Here is a 26,914-nt window from a genome sequence, read left to right as displayed (position 1 = left end):
GACAAATCCCTCCTTTTCTGGTTCTAATGTGACTCTGGGAAAAAGCTATTCCTTCATAATCACGATGGCTTTAGTCAAGGAAGCAGGGTTTATAGTAAAGCGACAACAACAAAAGAAACGGAAATGGCTTGGTTCGATCTGAACCATCTTACTATTTCTCCTCAGCCCCCATTCTTATCACTTTTCCATACGTGCAAGGTGATGTTGAGGGATTAAAGAAGACAGCAATGGGCAATTATATAGGGCAGTTTATAATTTTTCGGAAGGTGAAGATCAATTGAATCTCTTAAAATAATTTCCTTTTGTCACTAATCTCCAGTTAACCTTTTCCACATGAATCACTGCAAGTGAAGAACATCTATATGAGAAAGCGAGCATGCGCTCAATGGGATACATGTAGTTTTCTGTAGGAAAGCAGAGAACTAACATTAACCATGAATTCCAAGGTTTGGGTAGTTTCATGGAGACAAGCCAGCTTGTAAAACAAAGGCAAATGCTATTTTTCCGAATAAATAGTCCTTCAGCCTTACTGTGCCTATGAGAAAGCTCTACTCTCAGAGTAAGGATTTAAAGATCACTCTACCTTCCATCATCAGAAGTTGTAAGGAAATCAAGCATCCTGGGGACAATTACATTCCCAAGTCTCTAAGATTGCAAACAAGGTCATGCATGACTCTTAAAATCCCAACTAATTCAGAGGAGAAAGTACTCAGCGAGGGCACAGAGAGCTCATTAGTACGAGCATTCATCCCTTACTAGATCAATGCGGCTTTCAACCATGTTTGGACAGCAAACTTGCTGCTGAAGAGAAAAATCTTACTGTGGGTTCCAGATCTGTGACCTTTCATGATTTAGAAGGCCTGGTAGAAGTCCATGAAAAATTTATGTGGGACCAAGCACATGGAAGGAAAGTAAAGTCAGGCAGTTTGATGCTCTGAACCTAATGAACATTATATTTTTGACATATGTAGATAGGACTTTATGGGGATCGAACTTGTAAAATGACTCAGGAGAGAATGCATGAGCTGGAAAATAAGTCTCTCACAGTCTGTTGGGTCTGTTTTGATATGGTTAGTTGAACTAGTCAGGGCAAAACAATGTTCTTCAGAGTCTGGAAATGTCTACGTTATGTGAATTATTAATAATATTAAGTGGCACTTGCATTTGTACTTGAACCAAGGACTTTCTTTTTTAATATACTGTTTTATCCAAAAAGGGCCATAAGTAGTTTATTTTGCTTTCTCGTGGACAATAAATATTTACCCAGACAAAAATCTCCTGAGTTCTGACATCTAACTTCCTTTTCTTTTTCTTTTTCTTTCTCCTGCTTTACATTTTATAAATTATAGTCTACTCTTACTTCCCATCTTGTGACTTTCATCTTCAAATAAGATGTTATTTCTCTCTAGATAAGTCTTTCATTGCCTCAATTTTGGGCATAAGTAAAACCATGGTACATTTCACTATTGGATAGTGTTATCATAGCAGTTAACATGCATTATACTAATAAGCTTTTTTAAGGTAGTTGAAGAAAATGACCATTGTCTCTCAGAACTAAAACCCTGCTGAGTTGCAGCTGTCCCCTTGCAGCGGTGATGGTGATAGGAGGAGTTTCAGGATGAAATGGACAGGTGAACATGATGGGGCGGGGGGCGGTGCGGCTCGATGCAATGCCGCTGAGCCCGTGGGCGCTGCCCTATGTCCTCTGAAAACCTGGAGTTTATGTATATATTTTTGGGTATATATATCCATGCCTATAGAGATATGACTGAATGCTAGGCAAAATTATTTTTTCTCTCTTAGCTTTGTGGAATCAAAGTAAGTCAAAGAAGCATTTTGTTAGATAAATTATAAAATATGTTAATTGGTTTTATTTTGTTTTCGTGATATAATTGAATGTGGAAAAGACTGAAGAAATCAGGAGGAAACGCTAATTGTAGGAATTTTCAGAATATCGTGAAGTCCTCAAATTATTTAGGTAGTCTTGGAGTTGCTGAATGTGGACCAGCTCTACATGGAGAGATATTATAAGTAGCTACGTTTTGGCTACTGAGGAACTTTATGTAATACAATTACGTGTCATCCTAAGGCTTCCCATAAAATTTGCTACCTGTTACTCCCTGTCACAGTATCTTTACTATTCAAAGCAAGACACAAATGCATGAGAATACTTATTTTTTTCACATTGCTAAAGTTGTTGACACAGATATTAAAGGTGAATAAAACTCTGTATCTCTAAAAGAAGGTTTTACAAAAGTTTTATTGACTTTGGCAGACCAAAGAGCCGGTCAGTCCTCCATTCTCATTTGTAATGCTCAGCCAATTAGCCCACGTTATCAACTTGAAGTGTTGGAAGCAGGCAGTACACACATCCATTAATTCAGTAGATCCTTATTGAGCATTGTGTCCAGTATTATGCTAATTATTGAGCCCATGTCAGTCCGCTTTCCCGAGCCTTCCTTGTAAGCCTCAGTCTGGCTCCCAGCCGATGCTTGCCTGACGCCTGCCAGCACCAGCAGGGTGCCAGGCTCAAAGGCAGGAGAAGATCAGGCTCAAGGGCAGGGGAAGACGGTGAGGACTCAGATCTGAGATGAGAAAGCAAAAAAGCAATGCATCCTGTAACTATCCATCAGTGACATCAAATTTCTAACACAGGAGACAGCAGAAGAGCCAAATTTCTTTCATTATGTATTTAATTATGCTTCTTAGAGTAATCTACAAAAGAAAACTCATCTAACCATACAGGTCTTTCTGAAATTATAACAGAAGTAGGAATAAAAGGTAAAATTAGTTGAATAATTTAGACAGATGTTTTGGAAAACCGCTGAGTAAAATCAAATTATAAAGGCACACTTTAGGACTCACGAAGACAGCTCTGTAAAGTAAGTCTTTATTCAGTGATAAAATACCATTTAGTTTCCCCACATTTTTTTCAGATTTTGAGATCAAGTTGAATCATGTTTTTCCAATAGATTTTAATGACATCATTTATTAGCTTTGTGCCTACTGCTGCATTCTACTCACTCATCATATAAATGCCCTTTTCCTTTTCCTATAGAAAAGTGGCGTGAAGGAAGGGTGGGCACACTGAGGCGTGGGCATGAACCCCAACGAACTCTCCTAATTGTGCTGAAAAGATTTTAAAAACTTAAAATATAATTAATGTAATCGTCAGGAAAAGAATCCTCGGGGATGGTGAGGGTCTGTTAGGATGGCAGAAACCTCTTGAATACATATTTTACCCCCTCTAATTGCACTCATAAAGCTGAGATAATCAGACAAGGGTTATGACATTGCCAAGCTCCAAGGAGCACAGTGCTTTAACCAGTGCATTGGGCGGAAACGAACCAAAACACCCTTAAAACAGGAAAAAGAAAAGCACCAAAACTCAAGAATGTCAAACCCCCCTATGTCCCAAAGCAGCCGTTTTTCCGTTGGTGCGGCATCAGCCAGGAGCTCCAGTCAGAAACCGGGGAGTTGTCCTAGACTGCGCCCTCCACAGGCTCCACCCTGTCACTTCTTCCTCTCACGTGCAAATGTCAGCCCTGAAACGTTCCTGGAGGGGAAGCAGTAGCCCTACCAGACGTATATCTGGGTGACTATGTCTCTTAACACAGAGCCTTTCATGTCGTACCTTCTCAGTGAATGCCGAGCCAATGTGTGAAAGGACTGCCTTGCACAAGAGTGATCTGATCTAATATTGTAATGCTTCTTCATGATGTAAGTTAGACTGTGATGTCATGAGTCTCATATTTTCATCTTATTGTGAACCCCATTACAACAGCTTCCCCCCACCCCCCGCCGAAAAACAAGTTTTCTCACTTCAGTGATGGGCCATATGCATTTCTTGAAAAAAAAATTTTTTTGTCCTTATCAGTTCTTTTGAAATAGGGCTGCTAGATACGTAGGGAGAAAGGCAAAAAGGTGTCTTAGTTCCATCTAGCGCACACAGAACAAAGGAGAGTCGACAGAATTAATCAGATGCGTTTGCCTCATCATCCCTCCCTGCTCTTTTACTCTATCTGTCGAAGGGCAGAAGCGTGTGGGGGTGCGAAGACGGATAAGGGGAGTAAGGAAAAGCATAGGCTCTGGAGAAGGCGGGTTTGGGTTCCCATCCTGACTCTGCTAAACTGTCTGGGAAAATGTAGGCAAGGGCTACGCATCTGAAGATAATAATAAATTCTCCCAGAGAACGCAAATTCTCACAGAAAGCAATATAAAGCAGTCGCTTACCATCTGCCCCCAGCCCTGTGCTCAAACTAGAACAGACTTGAGTTCATATTCTCTAGGAAAAGGCAGGAAGATGGGTGACTTTAAAAAAAAACAACAACAACAAAAAACCCAAACACTTCTGTTGTCTTATTATGGTGAGTTTTTTTGTACTAACAGACACCCATGGTCGTTTTGCTGAGAATTTCATGAGATAAGTCATGACAGGTGTTCAGCATGTAATAAGTAATCATTAAAATGTTGGCCATTCCTACTATTTGGCTGTAATTTAGGAAGGCAGGGACCTCACTGGGTTTTGCTCACTGTCATATCCTCAGCATCGAGTCGAGGCCTGAGCCAGCATAGAGTTTCAAGGAAATAAATGTGTTTCATGGCTGAATATATTCTTATTTGCCCAGATAATTGTGTCAATGTCTCCAGCCCTGGAGACCACGTCCAAGCAGCACTCCAGCTGGGTGTGTTTTCTCGAACACAGAGACTTACCCCAGGGTGTAGACCATGCAGATGAAGTATACTACAGAGGGCAACCAGAATCTGTAGGATTCGGAGAAAGAGAAGAGAGAGTTGTTCCCGAGGCCAAGTGTTGCCGCCTGCACACACTGAGCCGGAAATACTGGAAGAAAGCGAGGTGTCATCAGAAAGCAATTGCTGAAATATGTTAAAATTTGAAAAGTGCATAACTCTAACAAGAGTTGTGAGAGGTAGTTCTGAAGAGAATAATAAAATTCCTGTTTTGAGGCACAGTGGAGGTGAGAAAAGCACAGCCCGAGCCACCTGTCAGTCTACTCTAGACAACAGTGGAAGTGATTTTCAGGATAGATCGGCCCCGACGTAGTTCTGCAGCCACACCTGTCTCCGCCAGCAGCCCCGCAGTCCTTAGACAGGAGGGAAGTGGACACAGGAGAGTGTTTTCTTTCCCTGTCAACCTGCAGTCATTTGAAGCGGATCCCTTTGAAGTCTTCGCTGTATCCGCGGGTACGGTGGCACCTATCGTGATACCCATCAGGCATCTGGGTGAGAGAAGTCATACCAGAGCTGCCATCAGTTCTAGAAGCGGAAAGCCAAGTAGAAAAGGAAACAGGAAAAGCAACCCAAAAAGAAAACATTTATGTAATCTCATTTATGCTCTCAGTTAAAATGAAGATGCAGAAGGAAATCACAAAATAAGGAGATTCTAGGGCACAGTGTAGGCCAGCCCGTTAAGTGGCTCTCAAGGCTAGGCTGCCCTTGCCAGGCTTGTTACTTCTTTTCCAGTTGTGCTCCGTATTACTGCCGCAGAAAATTGCCAGCTTACACATTGAGGGCAGTCCTTTTGGGGATGCCTATCTTATTTGACAGCATAAAGAAATATTTGCTCAAAGAACCTTGCTTAGATTCCATGAGCCTCCTTTTTTGGGGGGGACTCTGAGGAAGCTGTGAGGCCTAGGGCTACTTAATTTAAACATTTGGCTGTTAGTGAGATTGCGGTATTTACTCATTCACCTTTTTTTTTTTCCTTGAAATTGAGTTTACAAAGGGTTTGAATTTTCTGTGCCCAAATTATAATAATTTAATCAACTATACAATTAGATAGTCAACCTGGGAACTAAGTCCTCGGCTCACGCATCTCATTAAAATGGCGTAGCTTTCTAACAGGTTTAAGATGCTAGACTACTAGATTTGATTAAGACTGAAATGTGACTTTTTCCAGTCATAGTGACCATGACCTTATTTCAAAAATGTGCAGGGGAAATGCCATACAAATAGACTTAATTTTTCTTCTATATAGACAGAACTCTAAAGACGCCCCAGACTGTTGATAGTACAGAATGCAGTGACTAATTTACTTGTGTAACTTCAGATTGCATTTTCCATGATTCAGTAGACGCTTATATCTTATGGAGCACACAGGGTGCCAGGAAGAGCAGATTGCAAGCAAATAGTTCCTTTTGGCTGTAACCATATCACATTTTTATGTTACGAATTTTTTTTTTAAATCTCTAAATGCAGTATCATATGAGTTAGTACCACCCACCCCAAAGTGTAGAAAAATATTTAACCAAATATGAGTATAAATTCCAGGTTATGGGAAATAAATGCAAAACGGACTTATTGGCATCATTAAAAGAAATATATATATATAAAAAGAAACGTAGTCTGGCTTTTGGTTCAGGATGTGGGCTGCCACAAACTTATGTATATCCCTTTCTTCTAGGGCAACAATGAAATTTAAAAATATAAGAAAGAAAAAAAAGAAGGAACGAAAAGAAAAAGAAAAGAAAGGAAGAAAAGGAGGGCAGGAAAGAGAGAGAAAATGAGAAGAGCCCATTATATTTTTAGAGCCAACATAAGGTAGAACAATTTGAGAAACTCCAGAAAAATAAAAGTCAAATGGGTATGATTTATAGAGAAATTAAAAGAAGGAAAGTACGGCCCAAACGACAGAAATGGTTCTTACCATGATAGTTTCAAATAATTTCTAAACCTCAAGTCAGCATAAAGACCCGATGTGGGCCTGGGAGTGACCATCAGGAAAATTATGTAAAGAGCTGCATTTCAAAATAGCTGGGCCAGGTGGGCCCCTCACTGTTCCTTTCTGTTCTGACTTAACAAGGATAGAGTACAGGTGTAACAGAATTCTACTCTAACAACTGGGAATTGTCTGATGTTAGAATTATGTTATGCTCCTTGTGGGCACTGAGAGAGAAACCAAGTAGAATTGGAAGTAACTTTATTTCAGACAGACATGAACAGGTGGGAAATACGAGCTACATCTTCTAGACAAGATAGAGACATGATAAACTTCTCAACTCTTAGAAAAAGTTCCTCCTTTGGTGGATCCCCAATCTGTTTGTGTGCCTGTATCCGTGCATGTGTGAGAGAAGCCAGTCAGGTGAAACAGTGACTAACCTACACAGGTCTACAGTCTGCCCTTCCATCCAAAGAAAATGGACCCTACCAGTAATCCGTATCCATCAACCTGGCCCTACATCCTAACCATACTACAGCCAAGGATGTCATGATAACTGAAGAACCAATATCACTATTTAAAAAGACACATACACATATACACAAAACAAAACAGAGGTAATTCCAAAAATATAAGAGAAATTTTTTAAAGATTTTATTTATTTATTTGACAGAGAGAGAGAACATGAGCAGGGGGAGGGGCAGAGGGAGAGGAGAAGCAGGCTCCCCGCTGAGCACGGAGCCCAATGACTGCCTGGATCCCAGGACCCTGGGATCATGACCTGAGGCAAAGGCAAACGCTTAACCAACTGAGCCACCCAGGCGCCCCAAGAGAATTTTTTTAAAACAGAATTTTAATGAGCATTCTAAGAATCAAGAGAATATCGAACATACACACATGCATAGATTGTTCTGGAAAAGATCAATCAAAATAAAATGATCCTGGAAATTAAAATACGAATGTGAAAATAAAAAGCTGAACAGGTGAACATAATATGGTGAACATAAATATGGGATGACTGGGTTTAACGCCGAAGTGGAGATGTGAAGGGTAAAATCAGAGGAAGAACCAAGAACAAAAGGAGAAAAATGAAAAAAGGAAATCTGAGGAAAGTTAAAATACTTTGAGCATGGATACAGGGTTCTAAAATATATCTAATAAACATTGAGAAGAAACAAAGAAGGGGAAGAAACGGCCCAAAAAATAAAATAAAATAAAAAATAAAATAAAATAAAATAACAGAAGTTTCACAATTTGAAGAAAGACAATTTTTAAAATTGAAAAGCCCATACATCTCAGTAAAATTGCACTAATTGAAAGAAAATTCTATGGGCTTTTGAGGATAGAAAAGATACATATAATACATGAAAATCAGACCTCACATGCCTCCCTGGATTCTAGAAGGCAATGAACAGAGACTTTCTGTGGGAAAGTATCTTAAACTTACAATTGTATAGGCAGCCAAACTATCAATCAATGTGAAGCTAAAAATATATGTGGCCCAGAGAATCTGATGCGTAGCATATCTCACGTATGAATTATTCTAGATGTAATCCAAGAAAATAAAAAAAAAAGCACATCTGATATGAGATGAATAACAGTAGCACTTGCTTATAACCTAGAAGAAATTTAGAAGGGAATTATAAAAGGACCTATTAGACCCTACTGTCTAACTACCTCTTAACAGGTAGGATTTTAATGATTATGGTCATTCTTTCTCTGCAAGCCCAGTTACGCTCCTTGGATGAATCTGAAGGCAATAATGTTCAGTAGCCATATACAAAAATCACTTTTTGTACCAGTCTTACGTTGTTAGAAGAAAGCTAGAAACAAAATAGAAATGTTAATTTGTCTACAGAAGAGAATATAAATATTGTAAACCCTGTTAATTTAAAAATAACATAACTTTAAAAGTTGGGTGGTGATTAAGGAGGGGCAATAGAGGAGTTGTGCAAGCCCGTTAAATCACTACCTTTTACTGGAGCAGTCAGCACACACAATCTAAGATTGATAAGCCAAGAGATAAGTGCATTATTTAAATAACAAAACAAAAACTCTTCAAATGTGTTAATTCTCTAGAATAGCGTCAGGATATGGGAAGAAGGGTGATGGAGGGTTTTTATTTTACAAATACTTCGATTTTATTTCATTTAATAAATAAATTTATCTGATAAAAATAGAAGAGACTGCATATAGAAGTCTTTAAGTGAAAGTCTCGGGAAAAACTTTTCTAAGACAACATGAATGTACGTTCTCATATGGGGGCTTTGGTGCGTAATGCGCATTTTGGAAAAATCCTTTAGATGCAGAAATGGGTGAATGATTTTGAATTTGTAAAATGACTCGAGATTTTTTTGAATGTCACAAACAACTTGTGAATTTCCTCTCCTTTAGGGTTAATGCCGTTATTAAATAAATCTTTTTTAAGGGCCACAATTTAAGTGTGGGTTTACAGCCAATGATCGCATTTCGTTAGAAATATTTGTTCGATGTTTGCTATACAAAGGGACCTTTGCTTGGTGTTTAGGAAAATGCAAAGATGAGTAAGAATTTTGCTGTCCAGTTGTTTAGGGTCAAGTTGGGGGCCAAACCAAGCCCGTGGATGACCGGTACAAGGCAGAGTAACATAAATGGAGACCAAGTGCCCACTCTGAGGTCTTAGGGCTACGGACGGAGAAAGGAGGAAGGTAGCCTGTCCTTTTGAGGGATCAACAAAGTCTGCATGAAGGAGGTGAGAATTACACAGGTCATGAAGGGTGGAGAGAGACAGATGGAAACCACCTTCTAGGGGATAGGAGCAGGGGGATTAAACTTTCAGAAAAGGGAAAGTCAGGGCATTTGTGTGTAAAACCCGTGATGGAGGAAGTTGAGAACAGTCACAAGGAGAGGTCGGTGATCTATAGATCCCAGTGTGCCCTGTTGTTAATACCGCTCCTTTTACTCTGAAAACATATTTCGGGCAACACATTATAGGGTTACGCATAACATACAGATAGTCAGATAACCAGCAACCACTTTGCCAGGTTTGTACTGCATTTGCCGGGGACTTGAGGCTCTGTGAATCTTTCTGAGCATGGGTGCATTCTCAGTACAATTCCATTTTGTGAGATTTGTCTGCCAGTGGTGAGTCAGATGCCTTGTAGTGTGCAAGGATGAGAAAAAAGACAATAGCAAGATTACTGAAGAAATCTAGGCAAGCAATATTGGGGGCTTGACATGTGGCAATGGAAATTACAAAGAAGAGACTCATTTCCAATTGGGAACGAGGACAGAGGACGACAGAGTGGGAGGTGAGGCCCTGGCTCTACGTGGTCTTTGCGATTCGCACCTTGTCTGTGGCTGCCAGGAGGCCTCTAGCTAATGGCACTTTAAGCAAGAGTCTGTTGTTTCCCTCTGCTCTGGGCTACAGGAGAGAAAGCAATGTTTTTCAGTTGCTGATGACTACATCTAGCCGAGTATGGAGAAGGATATTTGGGCCCCAAATAGTGACAGTGGGTAAAAATCAGTTTGTGTGGATAAAAGCAAAAAAATTGAGCTACCCTATGATCCAGCCATTGCACTACTGGGTGTTTACCCCAAAGATACAGATGTAGTGAAGAGAAGGGCCATATGCACCCCAATGTTCATAGCAGCAATGTCCACAATAGCTAAATCGTGGAAGGAGCCGAGATGCCCTTCAACAGATGACTGGATTAAGAAGTTGTGGTCCATATATACAATGGAATATTACTCAGCTATCAGAAAGAACGAGTTCTCAACGTTTGCTGCAACATGGACGGCACTGGAGGAGATAATGCTAGGTGAAATAAGTCAAGCAGAGAAAGACAACTATCATGATTTCTCTCATCTATGGAACATAAGAACTAGGATGATCAGTAGGGGAAGAAAGGGATAAAGAAAGGGGGGGTAATCAGAAGGGGGAATGAAGCACGAGAGACTGTGGACTATGAGAAACAAACTGAGGGCCTCAGAGGGGAGGGGGTTGGGGGAATGGGATAGACTGGTGATGGGTAGTAAGGAGGGCACGTATTGCATGGTGCACTGGGTGTTATACGCAACTAATGAATCATCGAACTTTACATCAGAAACCGGGGATGTACTGTATGGTGACTAACATAATATAATAAAAAATCACTAAAAAAAAAAAAAGCAAAGAACACAAGGAAAAGAATCTCTGGTGAACTATGATTTTTCAGTAAACAAATCTGCTATAGTAGTCAAATGAATTTTGAAGTTGAAATGAAAGACAAATTCTTTAGAAATAAAAGTCAAGTCATTTCTGAACGATTATGAATCAACTTAAATATATAATCACTATTGTCATTATGTAAATTTGGCTGTTAAATGGATTTTATATTCTAGTAATCTTGGGCAAATTTTAGGGTAATTGTGATTTTCTCTGCTTGTCATGGTTGTGACCAAATTCATGCAATAGTTTTTCTCTACTGTATGTCTCCTTTTTCTGCAACTTCGGGCCCCGTGCATATAACATCTGAAAAAGACGGATTTCAGTTTTATTGCTGTTTCTCTTTAAAATCATTTCTAAAATGTCGTGTGGTGTATCCACGCAGTAATCTGCAAGGTTCCACGTTTTGGCAGCGTTCTGAATCTTGTTCACAGGGAGTGATTTTGAACCAATCAAAACCTACACCACTGATTGTGAGTTTACTTGTTTGTTTGTGAAGGATGACTTGAGGTCATTCTCATTTTGAAAACAAATCTTTTTAGTTCAAAAATTGCAATCAGTCAAATGTTTTCATCGGAATTTTAGACTCGCCGAGTTATTTGTTCAGTCAAGTGTATCTCCGGAAAAATACCAAGGGATGTAATGTTTTCTGCTGTCTGTTGGCCCAAACCCTGTAGAATCCGACTGCCAATATAACCTTTGCGAGTGTATACAAACCACACGTTTCACACACACATATACATAGAGCTTTGTAGATTTCATGTTCTCAGGCAAGATTAAATGTCATATGTTTCTCCTGCCAGCTGTTTTCTCTAAAATCCTCATCCACACGAATTGAATAGAAAATAGTATTGGTAGATGGTGAGCCTGTCATAAAACCATAAAGTGTTTACATCAGCAGGCAGCTTATCAGAGGGAGCACCGTCCTTTCTTCAACAAAACACTTCCCCCCCGTGCTAAAATGTCCAATCAAACCCCAATTTATTGAACATTTGGCTATATTGCCTACTTATTGTTAAGAAGTGAAAATAACAAGCATGAAATGAAGAATTATACTTAGAATAAAAAAGAAAAATATGTGTAGAAGGTGGTAAGAAAAACAGCAATGAGTAGAGAGTCCATACTGTAGGATTATAAAGAACATGTCTCCAAAGAAAGCTCTCCAATTACTTATTTCTACCTCACTTTTTACTTTCTAGTGTATTTTATAGAGAGAACATGCATACATTTGTGACCGCTAATGATACCCCCCATCTTAAATTTTTTCCCTCCCAGACACTATGGGAAACCACATCGCTTTGAATCTCTTTTTGTTTGTCTCCTTCATCTCATCTTCCTTCTGCTCAACATTGCCACTGCTTTTGGCCTTTCTCCCAGGCACCATTCCCTCGGAGCCCTCATCATTCACGAAGCTTCCGCTATAAAAGATACACTTGTGTTTTTGAATTGCTTTCTTAGTGCCTGCTCTTTCACATGTAAAAAATGGGAAAGTAAACAATCCCAAACCAGAATCTGAAAGCATTCCAAAACCCAAATTGTGAAATTAAGATATCTAAAACAAAAGTTTATCGTATTTTAAATAGTCACTATTTATTGAATGCCTCCTATGCGCCAAAAACCAGATTAAGTGCTTTATGTATAAATAATCTCCTTTCATCTCGTACAGATGCAGGGAAGTTAAGAACTTTTGCATTCACACTGCTACCGTGAGGTGTGCCTGGGGCTGAACCTACTCTGTTCGACTCCAAGTCTCATGATTTTAGCTGCTGCTATTTCTCCATTATGCTTAATCTTTACGTTAATTCCTCTTCTCTGTCAACATTATCTGTTTTTCAGAGCTTCAAACTTGGGAGTTAACACAAGACTTCCTCTTCCCTTCCCCCATTTATACTCTGTCAACAAATTATATTACTCATTTGAAACTGCTCCTAGATCCATTCTTTCCTTTCCACTTCCAAGGTCATCTGGGTGTCTCTGGTGATACAAGCTGACCTCCGGGACTTGCACCTTGAGAGTGACTCCCAGATTTCTGCCATATGAAGTTATGCCACATGCGTTTTCTGCTTTGTCACTTCTTAAAAAATATTTACTCAGTCAACCAGTTTTTACTTAGCACCCTCATGCTCCTTAATGCTGACAATATCGATGGATCTCGATGCGGCCTGCCTTCATGCATCTTGAATTCTAGTAGGGGAGCCCAGGTTTAAACTGATAATTATAGAATAGTCACTTGATAGAAACTGTTATAGTTGTTACCAAAGATACGATGAAGCATTCTTACATTAAAATTATTTCTTGCTGACCATTAGCTCAAATCTAAACTTTTCAAATCTTGTCTTTCACTGTAGCTTTTCATTTCAATGAAACCAGTGTTCTTATCAAATCAACCAACCCATAAAATCTTCTTTAACTTATAAAACGTTACAGATTCTGAGCATATATGGACTCTATCTGGGTATCGTTATTTCACATTTCCAAGGTTGTGTTCTTTGTTGTTCTTGGGGGCATTTATGCATCTCTGGTTATATCTATGGTTCCATCCCCATCTGCAAACCCTTTAGGTAGAGTCAATAATCATAATTCTTTTGTGTTCTTCCTGACTCTCGCTTTTTGCTAGCCCCACAATGGCTGTGAAAGTATGTTGCAAAAAGTTGTCAGCTAAAAGGTTGTCGTGGAAGGAGATGAACAGGAAAGTGGTAAACATTTTAAAGCCAATTCTGAGTCAATATGTGCCAGAAAGTGAGCTAGACAAAAGTGGGAAAATGTTTGGGCTGAATGGCTCTTGTCTCCTTCACATCCCTTGATGAAACAAGTTATCTTCCCTGAAACTCAGTCTCCTCACCTATAAAATGAGGGCTCGAAAAGGTGGCTTCTCTTCCAACCTCATTTGGAATATTAGAACCTAGGGAATAATTGCCCCAGGATTTCCTCACCCTTTTCTAAGGCCCTAATTCTAAGATGCTCTTATTGTAAAAGAAAATTGCCAGTTACATAAGAAATGGCTAACCACTCAGAGGAGTGACCTAATGTTTAAGCAAATACATGTGAAGATTATTATGTACGTATAGTGAAGGATGCAGATTAATGCATGAAGCATTTCAGAAGACAGATGTGCTCGAGGCAGCCATCAGTCTCACAAACCTTAATCAAGTGCATTCACATCAACATAGCACGATACAAATGTATGATCCGGAATCTGAATTACTTTTCCAAAAAGCCCTGTGGGGCATGTACTCACACCATATGTTTCTTTCGGTTTTACAGAGATATCTGAGGCAGGAAAATGAAAAAGGCAACTCAGTAGTCAATACTCCACATTAACTCGTAAATTTCTTCGCTCTCTAGTTGGAAAGACAGACAAGAAGGGTGAGCTATCCGGTATAATCGACAGTAGACATCTTCTAGTTCATCAGATTTTGCTAGTTTAGCGCTGACCCAAACTTTTCTTTGGCATCTTCAACTTATCACCACTCCTTGTTTATCATTCAAGTCATTTCTCCTGCTAGAAATACTGGAGCCACCGGCTGGAAGACTTTGATGTGACCCCAGAGAAGTTAACGTGTAACATAATCTCTTCTTAGAGATTAATTTTGATCTCACCTCGCAGTAGTGAGTTCCTTATCCCCTTCTACTGCATTTTCCTTGTACTTCTGGTCAGTGCAGTATCATAAATCGCTCTGCCACAATGCCTTAGGAAGAGAGAAGGAAATAATGTCTCCTAAACAGCCCTCTTGTGACAAATTATAGCGTTGGTAGCAAGAGACAGTTAAGTTTCCTTGTATACCTGTGAATTTTTCTCCCATTTGATTTTTTCCCCCTAATTTCACGCATCCTATGGACAGTGGGAGAACACTGATGCTTTAAAGTCCTTTTGTAATTGAAGAAAAGAAAAGCTATTATTGTCTTGAAAAGTAATTCCTGATATTTTCAGACTTAATTCGAGTATGGAAACCATGTAGGTGACAAGAGTTTTCTTCCTGTTGGTGGAGAACTTTGTGAGACCAACAGAGAAATATGTATCTGTCTTGAAACATAAAGGACATATTTCTAACACAGGAAATATTTTAGGGTCAATTCTAACTGACCACACTGTGTAATAAACTGCACACCAGTTGAAATAACATCCTGAAGAATTAAACTGCATTCATCCTAGTTGCAAGGAGGCAGCGTGTTGTCGTGGTTATACTCAAGTCTTGCTTTGGCATTCTCCATCTTCTTCCTTGTCTGCATTTTGTGCTGGTGCATTTGGGTGCTTGAGACATTTTAAGTTTATATTCTTGTTATGTAAATCTGCCCGAACTATAGCGCCTTATCCTTTCAGCATAGACCTAGCCCCAAGCAGACGATAAATGTTTCATACTTTCATCTGGCTTAATAGAGTAATATCAATTATTACTTGATTTTGTGTTTAAAGTAAAATTATTTTTATGACTATTTTATGACTGCAACATGATTCTAAATAGTAGAGAAGATGCTATGAGTTTGTTTATAAGGTTTTTTTTGTTTTTTGTTTTTTGCTTTTTGTTTGTTTGTTTGTTTGGTCCTATTCCCCACTCTTTAATAATATATTCTATCAGGATGTACTCTTTAACTGTGTAATTTTTTTAAAAAAATGATGTATTTGTAATATATGATTTAAAAATCATGAATAGTGTATTTTCTGGAGAAGAACAGCCTCAATTTAATGTCAATCAATGGGAAAATACATTTCTATGTAGTGAAACTCACTTCAATATAATTCCTGGAACATATTTTAGATAAAGTAAAGTATATATAAGTCATACTCTTCTTTAATTTAAAGCACTTTAAATTCCTAAAGCATGACTTCATCTTCAAATTGCTTCATGTTCTCTTTTTCAGAATATTACAATAATTTAAGGCTATTCTTATGATAGGCTATTATACCAAAGGGTCCTCTTTCTTGCCACTTCATTGCTGGTTTCCTACTGTGTTAGGAAGTCATCGATGCTTGCTTTCGTTAGTCCCATGTGCCACAGCAGCATGCTTCCCTCTGATTCCTGTTAACCAAATATTTATTTCCAGTCATTTAAAATCCGAACAAACTCCAGCTTTTATTTGAAGCCATTCCAGTATTATCAATTACATTTGTATTTGGGTGTTAGTTTCCCTAAGAGGTCTTACCAGATGATTCCACAAATTCTCTTTCCATTCTCCAGAGGAACAATGTCTGGAGTTTCTTTTATTAGTGTTCTTTTTAGTGAACGGTAGCTTACAAAGGGATTCTGTTGCACATATTTCTCAATAGCTTAAATTCCCTTTTTCATACTTATTCCACAGTTTCAGTACTTCACTCTTATTTTGGAATAGTTCATCTATTTCAAGTCATCTCTCCCATTACTGAAATGAAACTTCACATATAATAACATCAAAAGAGCTATATAATTATATTTTAAAATATAATTTTATCATAACATCCTGAAATCTTAATGTCCTCGAATAGTAAAGCAAACATGGAATTGTTTATATGTATAGAAGGAAAATTATAAATATTTATAATATTAAAATATTCTGTTTCTGTATGGAGTGCTGATAAGCAAAAAAAAAAATCTATTCCATTTTATATCTCAACTCAGCATATATTGTCATTTCCTAAACTTATTTTTTATTTATTTATTTATTTATTTATTTATTTATTTATTTATTTATTTACTTATTTGAGAGAGAGCATGCACACAAGTGGAGAGAGGAGCAGAGGGAGAGATAGAATCCTCAAGCAGACTCTGTGCTGAGCATGGAGCCTGATGCGGGCTATATCCCAGGACCCCGAGGTCATGACCTGAGCCAAAATCAAGAGTCAGATGCTCAACTGACTGAGCCACGCAGGCGCCCCTAAACTTACTTAAAAAAGAAAGAAAAGGTTAAGGTTTCCAGATTCATGAAATAAAAATTCAGATATTGAGTTAAATTTTAATTTCAGATAAACAATGAATAATTATCTTGTATAAATATGTCCTATACAATATTTGTGCATCCCAAAATATTATTTGTTGTTTATCTAAAATTAAAATTCAGTGAGGTGTCCTATGTTTTGTCAGGCAACTCTATACTAGGTTGATGAGACTAGATTTATGAAACAAATGACATAAAGTCAAAATCTTCAAGTTATTTGCTATAAGAATTTAGTAAAGCTTTATGTATATATTTAAGACACAGAAACATTAACAGTGCAAATATAAGTTTAAATTACAAGAAAAGATATATCAAACTAGACCAATGTGTAATTAAAGTTATATTTGCACTCTTAATTGGATAGATGACATAAAGTTCCATAACTCACAGTTGCGAGTGGAACGAAGGCCTCCCACAGACACAAACTTTCTAAATCACTAGAACCCATCAGCGTGTTATGTTTCATGGCAAAGGGGAATTAAGGTTGCTAATCAACTGACTTTAAAATAGGTAGATTATTCTAGATTTTCTAAGTGGTCCAATGTAACCATAAGAGACCTCAAATGTAGAGGAGGGAGACAGTGTCAGAGTAATATGACCTGACAAAGATTTGACCGGCTACTGCTGACTTTCAAGGTGGGAGGGAGCCCTGAGCCAAGGAATTCTGGCAGCCTCTAGAAGCTGCAAAAGGCATAAAAAGGCCTCCAGAAAGGCAGTAATCCTGCCGACATCTTGATTTTAGTCCATTAGACCCATTTCCATCTTTTGACTGCCAGAAATGCAAGATAAATTTATGTTGTTTTAAACTACTGAGTTTGTGGTAATTTGTCACAACAGCATTAGGAAACTAATACAGTGGGTAAATATTATGTATATTAGGTGACTCATTGGGTGACTTTCTGCTATTTTCAGACATGGTATACCATTCCTTAAGACCAATTTTCTTATAATAATAATAATAATGATATGGTTATATAAATATGTTTAATATTAAAATATTTTTAAAGTGTAGGAATGCACACTTTGAAACATAGTATATTAGGCTGATAAGCTAGTCAATAAACATTTTAATTTACATTTAATCACATGTGCATAGTGAATGAAGCTGCTTTATCTTTGCATTCTGTCTTATGCATATTTAAATATTTTATTTATTTAATACACACAAGATTAGCTTATATTCTTTATTGGCACACTTTCTTGAGTAGTAAAGAAATACTAAATTTAAAAAAATGTGTGTATTCAACAAATTTATATAATACCTAAAAGAAAAGTGCAATGAAATATGAATTGTCTTCCATATTTTCTAAGTTCATTAGTGTAATAATCTCCCTTTTTTAAAACAAAATATATATATTAATTATAAATGTAAAACACCCACCTCATAGGAAAACTGGAAAATGGAAAAAAAGAACAAGAAAGGCACTCGTAGTCCCACCCATCTAAGCAACTGCTGTAGTTTGGGAGAATGTTTTCTTCCAAAAGTGGACTCTAACCACTTTTGGGAAAAGATTATGTAATATATCACTTACGGATGCCAGCGATATACCAGGTTTGTTTAAAAAATCCCTGATAGTAAACACTACTTCCTTTGAATTATAAATTATTTATACTATTATAAATACAGTTGAAATAAATTCCTTATCCAAATTTGATTTTCTACAATTTTCATTGTTACTTCAGGATAAGTTCCCTGAATCATTATAGAATCAAAATAGGACATTTTTGTGGATCATAATATTCTTTCTCAAGCTGATTTGCAAATTAGTGATACTAATTCAAATTGGCATCAATACTAAATAATGTTCCAGATTTTGTACATTCTTATAAGCCTTTGTACTTACTTATGTATCCAGATCTGGCTTTGAAACCTGAAGTTTCCGAAGTCCGAATTGTTTAAACTATATAGTACTCTTTCCTTTCAAGTCTCTCCACCTTCATTGAACTGGGCTACTATAAAAACACACAGAAATTGGAGTATACCTTACTCCACGTGGAGTGAAATGCTATTGCTTGTTGGTATTCCAGCTGCAAGTCAACGAGAGAAACAAAATCAGATGGACCACAACTCCAGCATGTGCAGCACTTGCTGTTAGAATTACTAGATACTGAGCTCCTTAAGGGCTGGGATCCTCTTCATCTCTAGGTTTCCTGCACCCAGCACAGTGCCTGACACATAGTAGGTATGCAGGTAATTTTTATGGAAGGAATGAACCAGTGCACGTGTGCATAAACAAGGCCAACTCTATTCTCTCCACATTGTTTCTTTTTAGAACCTGATGTGGAAATTGTGTTCTTGAAACGCTCTAAGAGAATGTTGAAAAAAGCTATATGTGGGCACTTTTCATTTATGAAGAGAGTTGTACATTTCATAATACACACTTCTGACTGATGGATGTGGGATAAGCATTTAGTCTATTTAGGTTGATTGAGGATTGTAGACTAACACGTCTCTAAGCCTCCTTTCTCTCACTGCCCGCTTTCTCAGTGTTTCTACTCGGTATTTTATCCCCTGAAAAACAGATGTCACCTGAGTTCAGATCCATTTGTCTAAGGATAAAGGCAAGGGGAGGGAAGAGAGCTGCTGATGAAGTAGAACGCAGGCTGCGACATGACAGTGACGGTCACTAGAGGAACTTGAAGTCCACATTATGCTGACAGCATTGGTGCAGACCGGGAAGGGGTCCTGGGAGCCAGCTGTGACCAGCTGCATGGTTCCGTTCTGTTAATGCCCCCACTGAACGTCCCAAAGAAGTCCTGGTTCAAGAAATATTAAAACTGAAATGAAGCAGGTAGAGCCAGTGATGGGAAGTTAAAGCTGTTGAGTTTGGGTATTCTGAGTTTCATGAGTCTTTGATGAAACACCCATGCAGTGTTTCTTGTTTCTGCCCCAACACAGACTCATGCCAGGGTTCTTCATGTAGAAAATGACCCAAAGCTTCAGGATGGGGACTGAACTCATTCCTTGTGTACAAGCTTTTTTTTTACCCCGCTGAAACAAATTCTGTCTCCACCATTTGCTAGCTACGAGAGTTTGAGTAAGCAATATAAATCAATTAAACATCATTTGAAACAACCCGTGTATTGGAGGCAATAATTACCTACCTCAAAGGGACATTGGAACATTGAATTAGATATCTTTCAAGTGCCAGGGAAATATTAAGCACTCAATGAATGGCAATAATACTTACTTTTATTATTACTTGGTTATATTGTGGTTTCTACACTGCATTTAACTTCATAATGTGCTCAATTTGTAATTGATTTCACAACATAATGTGGGATTTTATTCATCTCCCCCCTCCATGTTCAGTTTAAATTATTTATGATCATATCTGGCATTCTCTGGACAAATACACAGTTTTTGAATCTCACAAAAATGATATACTCTGTCTCCTCAAGGGTCTGTCTTTCTGACAGTCTATGCCACATCCCAGGAATCAAAATCCTATAATATCACATTACCTATGCAGCTAACCATTCTCTAACCAGTCATGTATCTTTTCCAATATTTTAACCATAAATTGTAAGGAAAGATCATTAAAAATAACTTCTATTCTCAAATATTTACTTTCCTGCCCCTGCTTTCAGAGTTCCAATATGCTTCCCAAATGTATTCTCAAATAGTCATTTGTTTTCCTACCTCACCCTCCCCAAGATTATTAGGAGTCAGTAGCAATTCATTAATTTGTTAAGTCCCCACTTGTAGGTTTGTGTTATGGAGACACAACCACGTGTAGATCACCTTGGTCAGGTCTATGTAGAGCCACTTCCACTGGTGCCCTCCATTCATATGATGTCGGTACTTGCAAACACAGTCATTGTCTGATATTTATTTACTAACGGTCCTGATTTATTCAATAGAAAGAATTCCATATAGTTCATTGCAAAATGTCTTTAAATTTTCCCTTAAATATGTCATCCATTCTCCAAAACACATGCTAGATCATTTCTATGAGAAGCTACACATTTGATTTAAGCAACTTAATTTTGCTACTCTTAGTTGATGGCAGTAAAACAAATCTCATTCATTTACAATCCCAAAAAGATATATAATATACAAAGATATAACGAAACACGAATTTAGGCCAAGAGCTGAAGTTAGAAATGTTTACTTCTTCAATCATAACTAATACATACTCTAAAGTAAGAGTTTGCCAACCTATACCTATACTGCCAATATGGATGCTTTTCAACAATGAGTAAAACAGTAGTAATGAAGGAAATTTCATACTGAAGAGTGAGGATGGGGAGAGGGAGAACCCAGAGCCCAGAAAAGACATCTGGATTTATAGAACTGGGTTTATTGCTGAACAAATTGTAAACTTGGAAAACCTGGGGGTGGGTCACAGGAAAGTAGAGTCCAAGCAGGGGGGTGGGGGTTATGTGTGTAATGTTTCTTGCACAGATGGGACATGCCCCGCAGAAGGAAGTGTTAACAGGAGCAGATGCTTCATTCAGGCCCTGGCCATCATTCGGAACTGGTCGAAGGAAAGTTGGTACTTTAATATTGCTAGGAGTGGAGGGAAAAAACAAATAACTGAGATTTCACAAAAGAGAAGAATCCAGAAATGTAGGCAGAGAAAGTACTGATCAAGAAGCAGTTATTGACTCCCTGCCGTTTTGGCAACACAGAGAGGTTCCCCAAAGGAAATTATAATTTATTAAAGATTACATTTACACTACCAGCAATCTCTAATTGCAGGGGGGGAAATTATGTTTATAGCCAATATTTATTATCTACTGAATTCCAGTCACTGATCTAACAAAACGTTGTAAATGTATTAACCCAATGCATCCTCACACTGCTGCCCTAAGATATGTGCTGTTATTATTCCATTTTATGGATGAGATGGGTGAAAACATTGATGTGCAGAGAGGAAGGGGTGACTTGCCTGAAGTCACAAAGCTACGTAATTGGCAAAGCTGGGATCTGAAGCCATGCTGGCTGGCTTCAAAATCAGTCTCTTAATCACAACGCACGCTGCCATGAGGACAATTATGTGGGGAAAGTAGAGGAGGGAGATTTGGTGGGTGATTTGGAAGACCATTGAGAACCTCTTCAGGTTGGATTAGCTCCCTCTTCTTGTGCTTCTGTGATATCTTTTGTATGTCATGCCCATGGAAAACCCTCATTATATTTCATATATTGGTTTGTATCTGTCTTCAACAGTCGATTGGTATTTCCTTGAAAAGAGGAATTGCCTTTCATTTATTTATCCGTATTAGCAGAGGCCATACAGAAAGACAATTGGGAACTAGTTCTTCCAATAAACAAATTAGTAAGGCTTTACAAGCTGAGTATGGTTTTCAGAGGTGGAAATGGGCTCATTGGGAAAGAAGAGTCCCTTCTGGGAGCTTCCAGTAAGAATAGGCAGAAGATCTAAAATCCACTTTGCCAAGGCAAGTGTTTTGCAAGGGACACATCTGAAAGAAGCGTCATAAAGTGGGGCACAGAAAAAACAGACTGAGACTGAAGCTTTGTGTACTTAATTGTTCCTGGTTTGACTGTACTTACCTTCAACTACAGACAAACACAATTTGCAGAGCTTGAGAAAGTGCCCCTTTCTTGCTCTATTTATTCTGGGGAACACTGGTCTTGTCCAATGCTCTGAAGAGTTCCCAAGTCATTACTATACTGGACTGCTTTCACTGAATAGGAGTCAGCTTTAGATTGGGGGTGTGTGGGGAAAACCTGTCAACATAAATTCTAGAAAGAGTTGCATGGAAAGATCTGCGGTCTGAATGTCTATTCAAGAAGATACTGAAGGTATTGGGGCCACTCTAGTCAATGTTCATGTTAATTAGCGGTTAGGTTAATTAGTAAGCCTACACAATGAAGACACTAGAAAAAATTTAGGTGGTGAGGGAAGGAAAGCAGAATGGTTGTGGTTTTTATATGTCTATGAGTCTGGTTATACAACAAATCCATTTTCGTCCTAGTAAGGGTTTGCTTTCATCCATCAATGTAAAAACCTAACCAGTGACAAGAGTTGCTTCTGCTATTCATTATTCCACTTGGGAAATTTGCAACTGAAAAATCACCCCAGCTACACAGTTGAAGACCTTTATTTTTCCTTCCTCGCATGAAGACCTCTATAATTTGGCTCTACTACCAGTTATTATTACTTGCCGGCTTGTGAATTTGATATTTTTGCACTGTAGTTAGTAACAAAAACTTAGTTATTTGGAAATTGGTGAGCAAGAAGCTCTTTCCAGCACACTTTTGTAAAATTCAGGCACAAAATCTTATCTCCTTTGCAAACACTGGTAAATATTTTATTAGGAAAAATTAGCCAGGAATAATCAACTGATGCCATAGTTAATTTATTTTTATTACATACATGTATAATTTTAGCAGAATAATTGGAAAATAATTGGTGAAGTGATTGATGAAAAACATAATGCTTTATATGTCTACTGGGACATAAAAAATTAAGATAGTTATTAGCTGCAAAATCATCAGTACACTGATGCTGTTGTAGATACGTATCATCATTATAAATGTAGTGAATAGGAAAAAATAAATCAGTAGGAAAGAAGTTCATGTTCTCAAGGAAGGAAAAATTTTGACTGATACTACCAAAAGAAAACCTGGATTAAGATGAAAACAGATAACTTATAGGGAATGTTAATAAGATGTGTCTTGTTAAAATATAATATGCAGAGATTGATCAGTAGTTATGAAACATTTGACAACAATAAGCAAATACGTTATTCCTCAAAAATAGAATTTTCATAAATCACATCTAGATTTCCAAAATGGTACTTCCGTAAAAAGTTTCTGGACCTTTTCTTTTTGGAAATGCCTTACTCAGATATTGTCAAACGAGACCGCATGAGCAAAATGAAATGGGAAATAAAAAAGGGAACTATTAGTGAAGAGAGACTACATTACGTTGTGGTAACAAAACAACCCCCAAATAGCCATGGCTTATCGGAGCAGAGGTTTATTTCTCGGTCATGCAAAGCCTGCTGGGACCCTTGAGAGCCACTCTCCTCTGTGTGGTCACTCGGCAATGAAAAATGCTTCCACCATGTGGATCCCCAGTGTCAGCGGGTAACCTCCACTTCACTGTGGCAGAGGAAGAGGAAGCTGGAGGGTCGAGCCCTGGTTCTCAAATGCTTCAGCACAGAAGTGATCCATGCCACTTCCGCTCCCATCAGCAGGCTGACCTTGTCATGTTGTCCCCTATCTGCAGGGAGCCGGGCAAGGGTGGGAGACCACAGTGCTATTTGGTGAGTAGTAACTGTCTTCCATGGTGGTTAATTTTACAATTCCTTAATGTATAGTGGTTGTTTGTTTGTTTTACCTTAGTATATAGTTCCTATCAGAAGTACATATCAAGCTAAAAGATTTTAAACTCTAGTTTGTAAATATGGCACGCTTGAAATGCTTATTAATAAAGTACCATCATATTTGGTTGCTAAAAATAAGTCTTCCATGAAAATAAAAAATCATGGTTTCCAGCAGCTTGATGTGCTACTGGCACCACCTGGAATGGGGATCAGGGAACTGTTCCCAAAGGAACAGATAGGACTCTTCAATCTATGTGTCCTGCATCAAGTTTGATAATTACATCTACTCTTCTAACTCTGCATTTATATTAGACACTCCAAACTACCTGTTATGAAGTATACATGCAGTCAATAGCATTTTTATGTCTTTAATTTCAAAAATATATTAAATGAGCATTAAATTGGAGATAAGAGCATTCTCAAATTATTTACCAAGAATAACTCATAAGGAATAAGAACCTGAAGTTCTGATTTTGACTATTACATACATGTATATGTATTATAATTATCCTTAGTATATGTCATATGCATATAAATATATAATACTTTTAGAATACTAAGAATCTGCAAAGGGTTTTACTAAAATGGTCTCAGTACATGAACCAATATTTTCTTTTTCTGTCAACACTTTACCAAACTTTCTTTTTTAAAATCAAGGACAAATATTCATTCTTTTTCCTTTAAAATTGGAGTCTCCTGGTGTAGGCTATAGTAGTTTTGTGTATTAGAATACAGAGTATCTGCAATGGGTTCTATCTCTGACACTCTAAGTAGATAATTCTGGAAACTTCTTTCTCCCCTCTCCTGTAGGAAGGCTTCTCAGCTACATTTGCTGTGATTGCACAGCCCTTGCATACCTGACAAACAGGCTTCCATACTTTGTTGTTACCTAGCTTGTCACCATAGAGGGAGACGGTGCCTTTCACCGCGATAGCATTAAAGGGCAGTTAGCTCTTCCCTTGTTTCTCCCATTCCTCACTGATCACCAAATTATAAATCTTTTTTTCTTCTTTTTCGTTCTTGGAATGAACCTTCCCAACCCCAAATATTTGAAGACACGGTCATTTACTCTTATAATGGCAGGTACTTCGCCATTAAGAACAAAGTTTATAATTCATCACAACAGGTGGTATGGTAACTATTCAGTCCAGCCTCGCTACTGGACTTGCTCTAAAAAGTAAACCGGTTCTAGTCATCAAATCCTGAAAACACTTCAGGAGCCTCTGTTATCTTCCACAAGTTGATCCCTCCTGTCACAGGCACCCTGCCACAGCAGCCGGGTCCTCCTGGCTCATCTGAGTCCAGAGTGCCAACAGTTACTGCCCAGACCTACGCTCAGCCCTTCCTGGACTGACGTTGCACGCTCCCTTCTTCATTAATTGTCACACTCTGATACCCACTCCCCGCCTGCCTCACCTGCTTTCTTGCTTGGTATTTGGATCTCCTGATGAGTTTACCGGCTCTCTAGAACTTTTCCAACCTGATCTAATCTGGTCCGGAGTCATCAAGACCCCATGATGACAAGTGCTTGCTTTTTAATGTAATCTGCCTTGTACTTACTGTTTTCTAACAAATGGCATCTGCCTCTGCTGCTGACCCAGCAGCCTTCCCTTCTTCCTTTTACTTGCTTTTCTTGTTTCTTTGTTTGTTTTTCCCATTGACCGCCACCGCTGTAATCATATGGGTGGTCTGATATGTGATGAATACTTTCATTTCCCTTAAAAACTATTTCTTTTTTTTTTTTTTAAGATTTTATTTATTTATTCGACAGAGATAGAGACAGCCAGCGAGAGAGGGAACACAAGCAGGGGGAGTGGGAGAGGAAGAAGCAGGCTCATAGCGGAGGAGCCTGATGTGGGGCTCGATCTCACAACGCCAGGATCACGCCCTGAGCTGAAGGCAGACGCTTAACCGCTGTGCCACCCAGGCGCCCCTTAAAAACTATTTCTTTGTTTGAAAATTCTATGGCTCTGGAAGGTTCATTTCTGGATAGCCAACTTTTCAATGCATCTCCATATAATGACGCCATGCTCCCTCGACTATTCTATGAGTTTTAAAACATCAATTTTCCAGCTCTGTACTCATTTTTTAAAAATCTGTAAAATGGAGATACTAAGCATTTACTTTCCTAACTATCCTGCAGTTAAAATAAATAATTCATAGAGAACTTTGGGAAATCCTTTCGTAAAGGATGTGATGTGAGTACAAACTCTTCCCATTATTCAAATTAGTATATTATTACCAGTTGGATGTAAACAGAATAGAAAGCATCCAGAAAGGAATTATAAGAATAAAGTATAGTACTAAAAATGATGTATTTTTTAAAGGTTAGAAAAATTAAATATGGTTTGATAAAAACCAAGGAGGCATAGCAGATGACAAATAACTTAATGGTCTACAAAATAAGCAAGCATTCACACAATGGTACTTTGATATAATGCAATTAAATTAAGTCTAATCCCCTTTGGGTTGATATAGTACCTCATAATTTATATTATAACGCATTAAAAGCTGTATAAGGAAGACCTTCTGAGATGAATAGCAAAAACTGAGCTTCTGGTGTATAACAATTGCTAATGTTTATTCGCGCTTATTACTATGTGCCAAACAGTGTTCTGAGTATTTTTCATGTATTAATGTACTGCTTCCTCAGAAAGTAGTTCCATTTCCCTAGGAAGTAGTTACCACTATACCATTTTATACTGAGGAATCTACGTGCAACCGGTCCAAGGTCACACAGTTTTAGGTGGCAACGAATTGAGTCAAACCCAAGTTGTCTGTCTCCAGGATCCACACTTGGAATCATCCAGCCATACGGCCTCAGTATAACACAAAACATC

At 38.1% G+C, this 26,914-nt stretch overlaps 1 protein-coding gene across 2 annotated transcripts in view; it reads left to right on the top strand.

Moving 5' to 3' along the window:
* Positions 1-26,914, top strand: part of GRM8 (glutamate metabotropic receptor 8) — a 713,246-nt gene that overhangs the window by 640,337 nt on the left and 45,995 nt on the right. The window lies entirely within an intron of this gene.

Source organism: Ursus arctos, unplaced genomic scaffold (genome assembly GCF_023065955.2).
Source record: "Ursus arctos isolate Adak ecotype North America unplaced genomic scaffold, UrsArc2.0 scaffold_3, whole genome shotgun sequence".
Lineage (NCBI taxonomy): Eukaryota > Metazoa > Chordata > Mammalia > Carnivora > Ursidae > Ursus > Ursus arctos.
The sequence above is the reverse complement of the archived record's forward strand: the minus strand, read 5'-3'. Positions and strand labels throughout refer to the sequence as shown.